The sequence below is a fragment of the Hemicordylus capensis genome, chromosome 3, assembly GCF_027244095.1.
Source record: "Hemicordylus capensis ecotype Gifberg chromosome 3, rHemCap1.1.pri, whole genome shotgun sequence".
In the NCBI taxonomy this organism is placed as follows: Eukaryota; Metazoa; Chordata; class Lepidosauria; order Squamata; family Cordylidae; genus Hemicordylus; species Hemicordylus capensis.
This window is the reverse complement of record NC_069659.1, coordinates 172,608,837-172,619,385: the sequence shown is the minus strand read 5'-3', so window position 1 is coordinate 172,619,385 and position 10,549 is coordinate 172,608,837. Positions and strand designations below refer to the sequence as shown.

General features: G+C 53.9%; 1 protein-coding gene across 1 annotated transcript in view; it reads left to right on the top strand.

The window, feature by feature from the left end:
* Positions 1 to 461: 461 nt before the first annotated feature.
* LOC128350396 (coiled-coil domain-containing protein 70-like) overlaps positions 462 to 10,549 on the top strand; it is a 25,877-nt gene continuing 15,789 nt past the window's right edge. Inside the window, exon 1 of the mRNA XM_053308660.1 lies at positions 462 to 1,037. The gene's annotated coding sequence lies outside the window, so the exon portion shown is untranslated. The remainder of the gene's footprint in view (positions 1,038 to 10,549) is intronic.

The following is a 10,549-nucleotide window of genomic DNA, read 5'->3' as shown; positions in this document are numbered from 1 at the left end:
TGGTCGCAGTCGGCTCCACCGCCAGCGGTATCGGGCGCGGGCGGGCTCGCCAGAGGGAGGGCTCTCGGGCCGGAACTGCCACCCCTGCTCCCCCGGCCGCAGTGCAGCCGGGCCAGGCCACATGCGGCCCAGGGCCACATAGCGAACTCAGCCCCTTCCCCCTGCCACTCCCTCAGGGGCCTGCGGCCTCGAGCCAATTCGGGCCTTTTGCCCCTTGCTGGCAACGCCTTAGCGGCATGGTCTCGCCCAGCAGGGCACCAAGGGCGGCGCCAGGATCCTGGGCCGCAAAGGCCTGGCCTGGGCCAGCGTCGCAGGGGGCCTTTGGGGCAGCTAGGCCTTCAAGGGACTTCGCCTGTAGGCCTTGTCCCCACCACCCTTCAGGCCACAGGGCTCCGGGCCTGTGAGCAGCAAGGGAGGTGCGAGGAAGGGGCCCATTCAGGGCTGGCAGTAACATGCCCCTCCCCCCCCACAGGCCCCGACGGCGCCTTCGGGGGGACTTTAAAGAAACTCAGGGCCTGCCAGGCCTCCTGAGGGCCTGATATAGGGCGGTAACCCCTCCCCCCCACCGCAGGGCACATAAGGCGTTGCCTCCGAGTCAGTCCGGGAATGGGTTTCGTGGCTTGGGGGGCCAATCACAGCCATGGGCCCCAAGAAGGCCCCGGCCAAGCGGGGAGGGAAGGCCCCTGCAAAGAATGGTGGTAAGCCTGCGAGGCCGGCCAAGAGGCCCAACATCCCAGACGACTCTTCAGAGGATGAGGGCGGGCTGGAGCTCGGGGCCATCAGGACGCTCATAGCGCGCCTGGAAGCGCTGGAGAAGCAGCGCTCGGCCCCCGATGGGGATGATTCTGGTGGGGGACCCTCAGGGGTGCCCCGACCAGCGAGGAAGGTGCAAAAGGGGGATAAAAGGGCCAAGCTAATGCAGGGTTTTACAGATCGCTTGGCAGCACTCGAGGCGATGGTTGGAACACCTTCATCGGAAACGGTGGCGAACCGGCCCAGAGACGGTGACGACCGCGGAGAAGGTCGGCATGATGAGGGTGAGTCTCCACAGGGGCCTGGCCTTGGGGAATGCCCTTTAATGCCCCCCCGGGCCTTATGGGTGGTACCCTGGACTCGTCAATTGGGCATCCCCGTATGCTACCTGTAACCAGGTATGGCAGGGGGGTAACACCGCCACGCCTCCCCAGGGCCTCGCAACACAGCTCAGTTCTGCCTGGCATACCGGCGATGGGCCAGTGCCCCTAGGTGACCACCTGCTACCGGCGGTAAAAGAGTGGATATGGAGGCGCGAATGCATTGATATTTTTCAGTTGCTCTTTAAAGAGCCGGAACCCCTGGAGAAAGAGGGCGCTCAGGTGAAGGACAAGGAGAGAACTAAAAGGAAGCCCATTGAGCATAACTGGGCCAACTGGGTGTCAGGGTTCACAATTTACATGGGCGTTCTGATGCAGAGATACCCCGAGAGGGGCCCCGCATTGGTCAAGTATTTTGACATCATCCACAGAGCCTTCATGGACTTTGCGGGCAACACGTGGGAACGGTACGACCAGGCCTTCAGGGAGCACGCCTCCAACAATGCGGCCATTTCGTGGGAAAGGCAGCACCCCGAGCTGTGGCTACAGATAATGACGCCTTCCCGGCCCCTCGTTGGCGAGCGCGCCGACAGCAGGCATCTCATATCGAGGACACCAGCAGCGTCAGCAGCCTCGGCTGCGGGTGCCCAGGGGGTTAAAAGTCCCTTGGTTTGCTGGGAATTTAATAAAATGGGGAAGTGTGCACGCTCCCCTTGTAAATACCGGCATGACTGTGGCTTCTGTGGTGGGCAGCACGCCGGCCTCCATTGCCAGAGGGCCAGGGCCCTTAGGGGAAAGGGGGGATCCCACGGCCAGGGAGGGGGCAAGGGTCCGGCAGATGCAGCTGCTGCTGGAAAAGGGCCCCAGTCCAATTAGGATCCCAGCCCTATTAAGGCTGCTGCGCGACTATCCCAACCAGGAACATGCGCACTACTTGGAGGCGGGCTTTGTGTACGGATTTAGGATACCATGCCAATCGCCGTGGGTCCACAGCTTCACCCGCAATTTGAAATCGGTGGCCGGCATGGAACATATAGTCGCAAAAAAGATCGCCAAGAAGGTGGCACTGGGTAGGGTACTCGGCCCTTTCACCAGTTTGCCACTGCCCACGCTGCGGGTATCCCCGTTGGGCGTGGTTCCCAAAAAGACACCGGGGCAGTACAGGCTCATACACCACCTGTCCTATCCCAGGGGCGATTGAGTCAACGATGGCATACCGGCGGAGCTCTGCTCAGTCCGGTACACGTCATTCGACGAGGCCGTGGCCATGATCAGGAACTGTGGGTCCCGAGCCCTGATGGCGAAGTGCGATACTGAATCCGCCTTTCGCCTGCTGCCAGTGCACCCTGAGGATTTCGATCTTTTGGGCTTCGCGTTCAAAGGGGGATACTACATTGACAGAGCCCTCCCTATGGGCTGTTCAGTCTCCTGCGCGGCCTTCGAGGCCTTTAGCACCATGCTGGAGTGGGCGCTGCGCAGGGAGGCGCGGCTCAGCTCCTCTGCTCAATCTTTAGATGATTTCCTTTTCGGGGGCAGGGAGGGCTCCGGTCAATGCCTACACCTGCTGCACACATTCACCTCTTTATGCCAGGAGCTGGGGGTCCCTCTGGCCAAGGATAAAACCGAAGGGCCAGCCACGAAGCTCACATTTTTGGGAATAGAGCTAGACACGGTGGGGCAGCTCTCACGCCTCCCTGCGGACAAGCTCCAGGCAATTAGGGGGCTTCTAGTGGAATGCAGGGGAGCCAAAAAGATCACCCTACGGAAGTTGCAGTCGTTGGTGGGTCACCTGAATTTCGCCTGCAGGGTGGTGGCGCCAGGTCGCCCTTTCCTTAGGCGCCTATGCAACGCGATGGTTGGGTGCAATCGGCCTCACTTTCTCATCAGGGTGACCTGCGCCATGAGGGAGGACATGGGGATATGGCTTTCATTCCTAGAGTCCTTCAACGGTATATCATTCTGGCAGTCCTCCAAGCTGCTTGAGGCAGAGTTTCAGGTACAGTCTGATGCCGCCGGTGGTTTTGGCTTCGGCCTGTACCTGAGGGGGCGCTGGTGCGCGGAGCCATGGCCATGCAGCTGGGTGGATCAGGGCATTACACAGGATCTCACTTTCCTGGAGCTCTTCCCCATCATAGTAGCGGCCCACATCTGGGCGGAGGCCTTCAGGGACTCAGGCGTGCGTTTTTGGTGTGATAATCTGGCCATGGTCCACATTATCAACACCCAGTCATCCAAGTCGCAGAGGGTGATGGGGTTGGTCCGAGCCTTAGTCCTAACATGCTTGCGCCATAACACGCTCTTCACCGCCTAGCACATGCCGGGGGTGCAGAACGAGGTGGCGGACGCCCTGTCTGGCTTCCAGATGCAGCGCTTCCGGATGCTGGCACCTGGAGCCACCAGGGAACCCAATAAGGTGCCCGAATGGCTGTGGAACCTTGGGACGTAGAGGCGTTTAGGGCCATCCAGGCGTCCATAGCACCAAGGACCTGGGCCGTCTATGACAAAAGGGTCAGGGCTTTCCTGCGTTTTAGGTCCCAGGTAGGATTGGCCCATGGGTGGCCTGCGCCCCCGGAACAACTAATGCAGTACCTTGTGCACCTCCGTGCCCAGGGGTTGGCAGTCAGCACCATGGCCGGCCACCTGGCAGCCCTGGCCTTCTTTCAAAAATCCAGGGGCATCCCAGACTACTCCGGGGACTTTAGGGTAAGGCGCATGCTGGAAGGCTGGGCGAGAGAAGCACCTGCGCCACCTGATCAGCGCAAGCCGGTCACCCCCGAAGCACTGCGCCTGGCGCTCCCACAGCTAGCTGGGGTGTGCTCATCCTCATATGAAGCTACCCTGTTCCGGGCGGCCGCTGTGGTAGCCTTTTTCGAGGCATTCAGGGTGGGAGAAAAGTTCCCCAGGTGTAGGAGCAGCCCCATGGACCGGGTGCTGCAGCTGGGTGACCTGGTCATAAGTTCTGCCTGTGTAGTCATCCGCCTCCGGTTCTCCAAAATGGACCAGGGGGCAGAGCGTCGTGCTGCACGCCGCGGGTGACCGGGGCTTGTGCCCAGTCATCGCGCTGGAAACCTACTTGGCCACCAGGGTTACTGCCTCGGGGTGCCTCTTTGTGCACGCCGATGGACGCCATGTCAATCAATTCCAGTTCTGGGCAGTCATGCGGAGGACCTTCGGGGCGGCTGGGGTTCCCTTGCTGAATTTGGCTCCTCATTCCTTTCGGAATGGGGCGGGTTCTGCCGCAGCGCACATGGGGTATCCGGGGAAGGAGATCAGGTGGCTGGGCAGGTGGAAGTCCGCCACCTATCGCCGATATGTGCGATAGACCGGGGGGGGCAAGCCTCCTCTCCCCACCCCTCCCCTACCCCCTCCGCCGCAGGAGCATGGCACGACTTGGTAAGCCTACTGGTTGTGTTACTCCTTGGTGGTGTTACTCACCGCTCTTTTTCATTTCGCACAGGTCCGCGGGCGGCGTGGCCTTGGGCGACAGGACGGCGCACCAGGGTGCTTATACTGGGCCACTCATTTGTTTTCTGGGCCCACAGGTGGGCCCTGGGCACTGACCCCAGGACTCAGCTCGGTCTGGGTCGATGGGCCACCGTCTAGTGGTGCGGACGGCGTGGCATGCGGAGGGCTCAGTTCCTCCCGATGCTGAGAGAGTTCCTGGAGGGGAATCCTGCACCGGATGTCCTGCTGCTGCATTTCGGAGGCAACGACCTGACGAGCCAGTCCGGCATTTTGCTCGCAAGACAAATTGCACAGGACCTGGCGGTTGCCCTCTCCTGGTGCCCTGGGCTGGTGGTCGTCTGGTCTGACATCACCCAGCGCAGAGTCTGGAATGGGGCGGTGAAGCAGAGCAAGGTAGACAGGGCCAGGCGCGGGGTGAATGCGGCTGTAGCACGTTTCATCGCCACCAAAGGGGGCGGCTGTATCCCGCACGATCATATCGTCTACTCGCTTTCCCAGTTGTACAGGGGTGACGGTGTTCACCTGTCCCCCCTTGGCACAAAGTATTTTCTGGACGACCTGTGGCTGGGGTTGGCAACGGTGCTGTTGGGCATGTGGGGTGGCAGGGCGTCAAGCTAGGCTGACGCCCGCTGTGGCGGGCACAGTGCAGAAATGGATGGCCAATGCGGTGCTGCACCTTAGGTAAGCTGGTTAGCTTAAGGGGGAGGGGCTTATCCCTTGAGGCTTCACAGATCAGGGATGTTGCCTTGCTCCTACCTTGCTGCAATAGACACCCCGCCGTATGGCTATGCAGCGTCGGACGGGTGCCGTTAATTGCAGAGACCTGACCTTAGGTCAGCAACGAAGGGCACCCCCTTCTTGAAGGCGGGCTGCCTGGAGCCAAGGTGTTTGCGCCATAAGATTTAGGGCAGGGGCGGCCACTTGGGGGGCCGCCCCAGTGTGGTCCGCACTGTTGCTGTTCAGATTGCCAACCCCAGCTGCACGTGCCTTCACAGGCACTGTCCATGAATCTGTATCCTTAATAAATGGCCTAATTTCTCCATAACCTTATTGTGTCCGTGTCTCCTTGGGTCTGGGTGCAAAGACTGTTTGCTGCTGCTACCAGTATTCTACTGAAATGTGAAAATATGGAAAGTGTTGAGTATATTATAATTAAAATTAGATTTATCAAAAACCAAGAGGTAATTCAGGAATCCTATACTCTTGGTTTAAGGAGAGAGTTCAGATGCTTTAACTGCTCACTTGAACTCTAAAAAGCATGGAAATTGCAAGTTAAGATAACCTTCTTAACTTCTGCACCATATATTTATGTATGTATTTATTTCTTTGCTTTGTATTTTTTGCCTTCCAAAATGGCTCAGGGCGATTTACAATTAAAACACACCACTAAAACAGTAAAGAGCTAAAACAAATTAAAAAACAATATAACAATTAACAATTTAAAAACATTTTAAAACAACCATTAAACAATTACAGTGCTTAAAAAACCCCAAATCGGGTTTTGAATTTTAAAATAAACCAGAAATTAAACCCCCCACAATTTAGGAAGCTGAGAAAGCTTGGGTGAAAAGAAGGGTTTTCAGGTGTTTTTTGAAAATTGCCAGAGATGGGGAGGATCGTATCTCAGCAGGGAGCACATTCCACAATCTCGGGGCAGCGACCAAGAAGGCCTGTCTCTGTGTAGCCACCAAACGGGCTGGCGGTAACTGGAGACAGACCTCCTCAGATGACCTCAATGGGCGGTGGGGCTCATAAAGAAGAAGATGGTCTCTTAGGTACCCAGGGCCTAAGCTGTTTAGGGCTTTGTAAGTTATAACTAGCACTTTGTATTTTGTCCGGAAACCTATTGGCAGCCAGTGCAGCTCCATCAGTAAAGGAGTAACATGGTCTCTTCAAGATGACCCAGAGACTAACCTGGCTGCCGCGTTCTGAACCAACTGAAGTTTCTGGACTACGTACAAAGGCAGCCCCATGTAGAGCGAATTACAGAAGTCCAGTCTGGAGGTTACCAGCAGATGTACCACTGTTTTGAGATCATTGATCTTGAGAAATGGGTGCAGCTGGCGTATCAGCCGGAGCTGCTAGAAAGCACCCCTGGCCACTGCCTCAACCCGAGAAACCAGGGAGAGGTGTGAATCCAGAAGTACTCCCAGACTGCGAACCTGTTCCTTTTGGGGAAGTGTGACCCCATCTAGAACAGGCAGATCAAAATTGTCTCTTGAGTTCTAACCCCGCACAATAAGTACCTCCACCTTATTTGGATTCAGCTTCAGTTTATTCTCCCTCATCCAGCCCATTACTGCTTCCAGGAAGGCATTTAGGGAGGATATGCCAGCTCCTGAAGATGTTGACATGGAGAAGTAGATCTGGGTGTCATCAGCATACTGGTAAAACCCCACTCCAAATCCCCTGATGATCTCTCCCAGCGTTTTCATGTAGATGTTAAAAAGCATTGGAGAAAGTACGGAGCCTTGAGGGACACTATACTTAAGCTCAGATTTTGAAGAGCAACTGTCTCAAATCGACACCATCTGGAATCTATCCGAGAGGTAGGAGTGGAACCACTGTAAAACAGTGCCTCCCACCCCCAACACACTCAGACGTTCCAGAAGGATACTATGGTCAATAGTATCGAAAGCCACCGAACGATCCAAAAGGACCAACAGAGTCACACTTCCTCTGTCAATTCCCAATTGGAGATCATCCATCAGGCCGACCAAGGCAGTCTCCACCCCATAGCCCACCCGAAAACCAGTTTGAAATAGGTCTAGATAATCAGTTTCCTCCAAGACCGCCTGGAGCTGAGAGGTCACCACCCTCTCAATTACCTTGGCCAGCCATGGGAGGTTGGAAACAGGCCTATAATTGCTCAACTCCGATTGATCTAATGCAGGCTTCTTTAGAAGAGGTCTAATGATTGCCTCCTTGAGACAAGGAGGCATCTTGCCCTCCCTCAAAGAGTCATTTATGATATCCACCAGGCTGTTTACAACAACCTCCCTGCTAGATCAAACAAGCCATGTTGGACAAGGGTCAAGAGAACAAGTGGTAGGCCTCACCAATCCAAGCAGCTTGTCCACATCCTCAGGAGTCACAAACGGAAACCAATCCAGTCGAATCACATAAGAGGTGTCGTTAGGCACCTCCACCTCAGACATCAAATTAATTGTGGAGTCTCCATCTAAGTCGGCCCGAATCCAAGAGATTTTATCTGCGAAAAACTCTTTAAACACATCACAGTGGGTAACTGATGACTCCAAACCAGAGTTCAAGGGAGGGGGACAGATACTAATCCCCTCACAACCCTGAACAACTCAGCTGGACGTGAATTCACAGAGGAAATACGGGCAGAAAAGAACCGCCTCTTTGCAGCACGTATTGCCTGAGCATAGATCTTTAGATGTGCTCTATGTCGCAATCTGTCAGATTCGAGTCGAGTCTGCCTCCACTTGCGCTCCAGTCGCCTACCTTGCCGCTTCAGCCCTTGTAGATCTTCTGTATACTGAGGGGCCAATTTTGAAGCAGGTCGGAGGGGACACTTGGGAGCAAACGTGTCTACTTCCCTGAGCAAGTTGTTCCAATTCTCAACCAGGGCATCAACAGGATCACCAGCAAAGCCAACATTAAATCCCTCCAAGGCTTCTTGGAATCCTACCAGATCCAATAACCTCTTTGGGAGGACCATTCTAATGGGCCCCTTTATCCCCTTTATAGGCGATAAGGACTATGTACAATGCCTCGTATATTATGCTGCTTAAGAAATGGGACTCATTTACCTTGGTCTTTCAGTCTGAGACTGGGCTGGGGAACAATGCATCCAGCAGAAATTCTAATTGCTCATGGGAGGCAGTATACCTCTGATGTAGAAGCTCCGTGTTAAAAGGCAGTTTATCCCATGAACGTAGTTGTTTTTGGGGAATTGGATAGTTGTGTTTCTTCACAGAAGAAACCTTCTTCAAAAGGTTCCCAGGAAGCTTCCTTAAAGGTCCCCAGTAAGACATAACAGAACATTCATCTTCCTATTAAAAGTGTATTACACAAATCCATGGAGAACTGTTATAGTGCTCTTACTCATGCTAGCTAAGTTGAACCTCCATAATTAAAGATACTATAACTCTGATGTAGAACCTTATCCTCCTCATCCTCTACATTCAAATGAAGCCCACCACTGCCTTGTGTGCCCTTGCAAGTCCCATGCTCACCTACTATCACCATGAGTGTCTTTGCAAGTCTTGCCACCACCTGTGCACTCACAAAGACCTGTCACCTCACCACTGCCTTGTGTGCCTTGCCACCCCCTCTTTTTTATTACAATAAGATTGCAACAGTGCATATAACATAATCAAGGATAGCAATTATATATGTAAGTATAACTGGGGGGAAAGAAGGAAAGGGGGGGGGAGAGAAATATCCCTTAAACATGATGTTAACACAATAAGATGCAACTTACCTAGGAAAAAAGAAAAGCAAGGGGGGACTATACATATATATAGTCTTCAAAGCATAAAGAATTCGTTGAAATGCAACAAAATAGCTGAAAATTCTTCTTTACCTGTTCTTTGGGAAAAAGCCAGTTCAAATGCTGAAAAGGAACACATCAGTTATCCAAAGCTGCAATTTGGGTGTAAACCTATCTTTCCACTGCAGTATTATAATCTTTTTTTGGCACACACACACACCCCCCAGCACAAAGAATCCACAAATCTTGATATAATGCTAGATTCCATGTGCTGGGAATGTACCCCAACAAAACATGGATGTCCTTGACAGGCAATGATTGCTGCAATGTCCTGTTAACAACTTTATGGATTTCAAACCAAAATGGAACAATAACTGGACAGGACCAAACCATATATGCAAGTGTACCCTCATACAGATTACACCTCCAACATCTAGAAGTCTGCAACCATACCTTGTTAAACATTCTCTGAGGTGTCCAACAGGGATGTGCACAAAACTGATTTGCCAATAAATTTGTTCGTTTTTTAAAGGTTGACTTACTGCCACTGAGGGCTTCTCTGGAGGCTCCTCCTCCCCCCACCTGCCTCCCTGTCTCCCCACAGGCTGTTCTGGGCCATTTAGAGGCCATTTTTGTTCCTGTTAGAGCATGTGGTGGCCATTTTTGGGCCACTGCACATGTGTGAAGGCCATTTGCATGACCTGGGTTGTGACCCAGTCATGCAAATAACTCTCATGCATGCGCAGAGGCCCCTAAAATGGCTTCCACATGTGCAAACAAGGCCAGAACAGCCCGTGGGGAGATGGGGGAAGGGGGAGGGGAGCCTCCGGAGATATCCCTCCAGTGGCCACAGCAGCACTCCCCAAGGCCGAAGAAACCCTCAGTGGCAGGAAGTCAACCTTTTAAGAAAATGTATTGGCACCTGGCACACCTGAACAGAGGCGTAACTAAGGAAAACGGCGCCCGGGGCAAGCACTGAAATGGCGCCCCCCCCCGCGCCCCCAACATACTACATTATACTTAGGTTTTTCCTCACAAGCGCCCGCCACCGCCGCCGCCATGCCAGGCCACTGACTGGCCGCCAGGCACCAGCAAAGCAATGGGGGGGCGCGGGCGGCACGGAAGGGACCGCTTGTGGGGGAGGGGGCGCTGACGTGCTCCCTTGACTGCTGTAGCGCTGCTGCACTGAGCAGGAAACATTTGTATTAACAAAAAATTAAAAAAAAAATAAAAAAAAATTGTCATGGCGGCGCCCCCCCATGTGACCAGAAAAGATGGCGCCCGGGGCACGTGCCCCCCCACCCCCCCCCCCTATAGTTACGCCTCTGCACCTGAACCAGCCCAGGGGGTTCAGCTCAACCTCGAACCATACCGGGCCTAGTTAGGTTTGAGGTTGAGCCCTCAAACTGAATCAGTTCAAGCTCAAACCGGCTTGAGATCAAGCCAGTTCACACATCCCTAGTTTCCAATAAACACAGAATACGTGTTTCTGCTGTATTAGCCTCATTTTAAGATCCAAAGAGGCAAAGAAGAATGTGTTTCACTGCCTTCA